The sequence below is a fragment of the Capsicum annuum genome, unplaced genomic scaffold (assembly GCF_002878395.1).
Source record: "Capsicum annuum cultivar UCD-10X-F1 unplaced genomic scaffold, UCD10Xv1.1 ctg9257, whole genome shotgun sequence".
Taxonomy (NCBI): Eukaryota; Viridiplantae; Streptophyta; class Magnoliopsida; order Solanales; family Solanaceae; genus Capsicum; species Capsicum annuum.
This window is the reverse complement of record NW_025895277.1, coordinates 1420-6571: the sequence shown is the minus strand read 5'-3', so window position 1 is coordinate 6571 and position 5152 is coordinate 1420. Positions and strand designations below refer to the sequence as shown.

The 5152-nt window shown below is 37.9% G+C and overlaps 1 long non-coding RNA gene across 1 annotated transcript; it reads right to left on the bottom strand.

Moving 5' to 3' along the window:
- Positions 1 to 315: 315 nt before the first annotated feature.
- On the bottom strand, positions 316 to 867 carry LOC124895709. The gene is made up of 3 exons (XR_007051857.1): positions 794 to 867; positions 571 to 685; positions 316 to 396 (listed from the first exon to the last, which is right to left on the bottom strand). It is a non-coding gene; the product is annotated as an uncharacterized LOC124895709 (long non-coding RNA).
- Between the last annotated feature and the right edge of the window lie 4285 nt (positions 868 to 5152).

The following is a 5152-nucleotide window of genomic DNA, read 5'->3' as shown; positions in this document are numbered from 1 at the left end:
ACATATGATGATCCTACTTCAGGCTCTTGAACAACTGAACGACAGGAACTACTACGTAGAGCTAGACTTGGTCTTCCACTGTCTATACTCTTATCACTATTAATCCCCTCAATGTTATTCCAGGTACTGCCATCACCAGTGCAAGGCACAGTTGCATTACCAAGATGACCAGCATCAGCACTACTACTGCGTTTGACACTTGAGCCACACCCCTCAGAAGAGCTTGAGGAGCTATTTTGGTCTTCTTTGCGGAAACCTTCTCTAAGTCGGATAACTGTGCTCTGCAAGGCATCTCGTCTAGCTTCTAATGGGTCTGTAACTGATAAATGCCGTGAAACAGAAACACCCAACAGCACAGATGCTACAACTGCATAACTGATACAATGTCCAAACTACCTGAAACAAAATTGTTGCAGTAAAAGATTAGAAGATTTTTTTTTGATAACAGAAGATTAGAAGTTAGATTAGAAGTTTCTATTCAACAAATAACATTAAAAGGGATGCATATGCCACAATTATAAGAAGACTTGATTATGGAAGAAAATGAATTAGCATGGGTTAACAACAAACCAGTAATGAACTCCAAAACAGATCAGGAACACCCGAGATGTACCGGCAACAAAAAGTACGACGACTCGACTTTTCAGAAGCTTAAAACCATACAAGCAAGCTCCCAAGTTCCAATCTGATTGAATGAAAAGCTAGTGAATTCATTACTTACCACAATGAAATAAGAAATTATTTCACAATACGAGTCAGAAAAGGAGACAGATATATGTAGGAAATGAACTACCAAGGATTATCACGGCAGTTGATGTTGTAGCCCCAAGCCAGTTTGATTCCTTTACTGTCAGACCATACAGGATAGAATATGCAAGAAGTACTACAAGTGAACCAACATATAGAAGTCCAAGATGCAGAGCCCTGCAGAGCCCAAGTTCAAAGTGAAGAAGAGTAAATTATAGACTTCAGAGAAAATGTTGAAAAGATAGTGCAGAAAAATATGATGCGCAGTATAAATGAGAACCCACTGAACACATAATATAACAAGGTGACTTTCTAATCTAAAGCAGCATTTAAATTAATTTGCTTAGCAGTGGGATTTTAAGATCTACTGCATTTACTGGGCTACTGGAGAGTGTGTTTTGTTCTCTCAGAGTTAGTATTCCTTTTATTCAAATAGATTTGAGTTACACCCATTGTTTAGCATTCTTTGGCTCTTAATTTTCAAAGTCTGTTAGGTGAGAACATTTTGGCCTATCTTCATATCTTCCATATCTTATAACAAAAATTATGTTCCATCCAAAAAAAGAGTTGTCATATTAGTCATCCCTGTCCTTTATATAGAGCTCTTCCCATCTTTGTTCAAATCCCTAGCCAACAAGAATGATGTCCCCCTTCAAAAAGTATTGCATCTTACTCTGTCTTTCTATTGCCTATAAACAGTCTAGCACATCAATGATGTCTTCTGTTAGAGCTAATCATCGTGTTTACACCAAAAATAAAGAAGTGTTAAACTATTCATGTTGATCTTCTGGACATCCTCAAAACAACCCTTGTTTGTTTCTGTCCAAACTGTCCACCATATACATGTTGAACAATTTTCCATCTCTCCTCCTTTATTACATTTACATCCCCGTTCCAGCTGCTTAGTACTTTTTTAATGCTCCCAGGTTCTACCCACCTGATCCCCTTCAGGTTGAAAACATTCTCTACAGCTGCTCTGTCCGTTTCCAATGAAAGAAAAGATGGTTGATTGTGTCAAGAAAGGATCTTGGGCCTAACTCAACCCCAAAAGCTAGCACATGAGGGGAGGATTGCTCAAGTCCATATAAGAAGACAGACAGTTCACTCCCCAACAATGTGGGACTTTCACCCACTCTAACACCACCTTCACGCCCAGGCCCAACAAGAGCGTGGTCCAGGAGCTCAAACGTGGATGGACCTGGCTCTACTACCATTTAAAGATGTGATACCTGGACAAAACTCAACCTCAAAAGCTAGCTCAAGGGGGACAATTGCTCAAGTCCATATAAGTAGACTGTGAATCAATTCCCAATCAATGTGGGACTTTCATCCACCCTCGTGTCAGGCTCAACTGGAGCGTGGACCGAGACTCCGAGAATACAAGCGGGGCTATTTGTGTGTGAAAATAGAAAACCCACTGAACTTCACCAATTTTCCTCAAAAAGTACTAGGCTATTTGTGTGAGAAAAACACATTTGTTTGATTCAACAACAAAGTTTATTAAGAATGACATGCAACAGCGGAGGAATGATGAACTTTTGAGCGGTTACTTTGATAATTCATGCAGAAACAGATATACTTATGAATATTGCTAATGATTTTATAGTAAAACATTTCAATAGATGAAAGCTTATCGAGAAGGGTTGTGATAATGTACTTAGGTTCTACTTTCATTAGTAAAGGATGAAGTAGGTATGGCTTTTCTACCATGGGGCTAATTGATGTTTATTTTAGAAATAATATTTACTTGCTCTACTGCCTAAAATTTTCTGCCTTACTTCGGTGCTGAGTTCTGGAATCATTCTGTATGAGTTAGCGGGTATGTCATTCCATAGCTGTTGTATTCAACCAAATATTGCTGCCAAACTTTGGTCCATTCTTGTATATTCTCCCTAAATGGAGCACTGATCGTTGGGTATATATTGCTGTTGTTGTTGCATCAATAGCAGCTACTGATGCTGAATTTTCTCATGCTGCATTATGAATAAAACCTATCCTTCTTTTTCCACTTATCTTCATGCTCTACATAAAGCGCATAAAAATCATTGCAGTCGTTATGATCCTAGATTTTGTGCTCTTAATTACTTGAGGTGAATAAGGAAAAGAAATAACGATTTTGTGAATTGAGGTTCGGATTTGAAACTCCACAAATGCAAAAAAGCACTTGGTGATTCTTCATATCTATTCAATTTTTGTTGAATAAATGGTACATGTACTATTGGAAAGGTAGCTATCCCGTGAAATCCATCAAGGTACATGCAAGTTGGTGTGGCGCCTTACTCTTTCAGTACAGTTAGGAACCAAAAATAAATATAAATACTATCGCGCGGTTTAATTCAACCTTAGTGAAAGAATACATCAATGAGAAGTTAACTCAGTAAGCATAATGATCTTTTCCCTGGAAGGAATGAAAGCGTGGATGACCCGACATCAAATATATGATTGTTATTATACACACAATCTCCATACAACAACAACAACATATCCGATGTATATTCGGGCAGAATATATGTAAACCATACCTCTACCTCATAGACGAGAAGAAAATGGTAACACCAATCCCCACTAAATAGTTCATAAGACAAAAAACAGCCAATACTTACAAAGCCAAATAAAGCAAAAGAAGTTCAAGCAAAAGAAATGTTTACAATTGGAGAGTCAAAAAGGTTGCAAAAGAAAGAAGCAAACTTTCTATTTAACAAGTATCAAAGGAGGGAAAGAATAAGAGTAAAACCAGTAAGTATACGAGAAGTATGAACACTATAGTCAATGAACAAAATATGAATTGTAGTTTGGCCATTTAGCATCCATCACTCCAATAGAGAATCAGGACTTGCAAGAAGGTCGAAAGGTTTGCCTATCCAGTCTTTCAAGATTGTGATTTGACCCTCTTTTATAAGAAAGTCTTCATCGAGGGTATCTACCTTCCTTTTCAACATGTTGATCTCATAATTCAACAGCATGTTCATCTCACTGTAGCTCTTAACTTCCTCCCACATGAAATCCCTCTCCTGAAATACTTTTGGTAGTATCACCTTCACAACGCCAAGTTTCTTCTTGCATTCTTGCAAATCATTAGTGAGCTGGTTGATATTTTCGTCCTTTTTTAGCACCTGCCAGTATCAACCGTAAACCATGAAAAACAAGAAAGACACAAAGATCACCAATAATATTTCATCAGAAATTCAAAAAAAACTCATAGCCTAGAAGTTCAACCAAATCATGAATCCTTTTTAACTGTTAAAATTCATAGTAGATAACTCGTGAGCTTCTCCAAGAATTAAGTCAGATGAACGAGCAAACTTACCGAAACCCCTTCGGGTAACTTTACCACATCAGAGCACAATCAGATCTATGGGTTTGAGGGTATCACAAAGTTTATCATGTTCTTGGTTGGTCCAAGTGATTACATATTAAGGCGATGAGACATGTCACAGAAGACTACCACATGCCAACAACTCATGTATACAAGTTCATAAAGAAAATCATGAACTTCAGATGGAACAAAGATGAACCTAAAATCAAACAGAAGTAGAAAGCGATAGGCTATCATATATGAAGACGAGGTATCCAAAGTTGAAAAATAAAAACTACTCCGTTGCAACGAGATCTTAACATTGCCTGCTTACCTGAAGCTCGAGATATTTCAACTTGGGTGTGGCATAAGAAAGAGCTCCCAGCATATTTTGCACTTCACATTTGAGAATGTCGCTACCTCTAACTATTGCGGCTAGATAAGCCTGAAGTTGCTTTATGTACATCTCCTCGGAATAGAGCTTCTCCCTTAGCACCGTTGTAAGCAAAGTCTTCGATTAAAGCTCTTTAACCTTTTCCTGATAGTTTTCCTAGACATAATCTCTATTGTCTTGAGCTACTCGATATTCCTCTTGTAACTGAGTGAGCTGCTGCCTTAGATTTTGATTCTCCTCTAACACTTGCTCTATTCTCTTAGACAAATCTTCAAGGTGTTTCTCCGAAAATGATATCTTGATTATATTATCTACTTCCTTCTCATTAAATGAAGAGACTTCCCTTTGTAGAGAGTCATTTTGCTCTGCAAGCTCCCTCGCCCTTTCACGGAGTCTATGCTGTTCAATTTGGTATTTCTCAAGTTTTAGAGACCAATCGTTGGATCTTCTATCCAACTCCTTTTCCAGTACTGATTGTAACTCATTCTTTTCTGTCTCCAATCTTCGTGTCTGTAAATCTAGTTCTGCCTGTAATATGCTGGCTTCTTCCTTAGCAGAAGCCCTTTTAGCAACTTGATTCCGTAGCATGCTTGAAACTTCAGAAGCCATTTTTACCTTCTCCTTTGTCAGTTTAAGTGTGAAAAAGGAAGCTACAGCAAAATGATATGCATACCGGATTGAATCACGACCAGATTTCTTAGGATGAACTTTCTTAC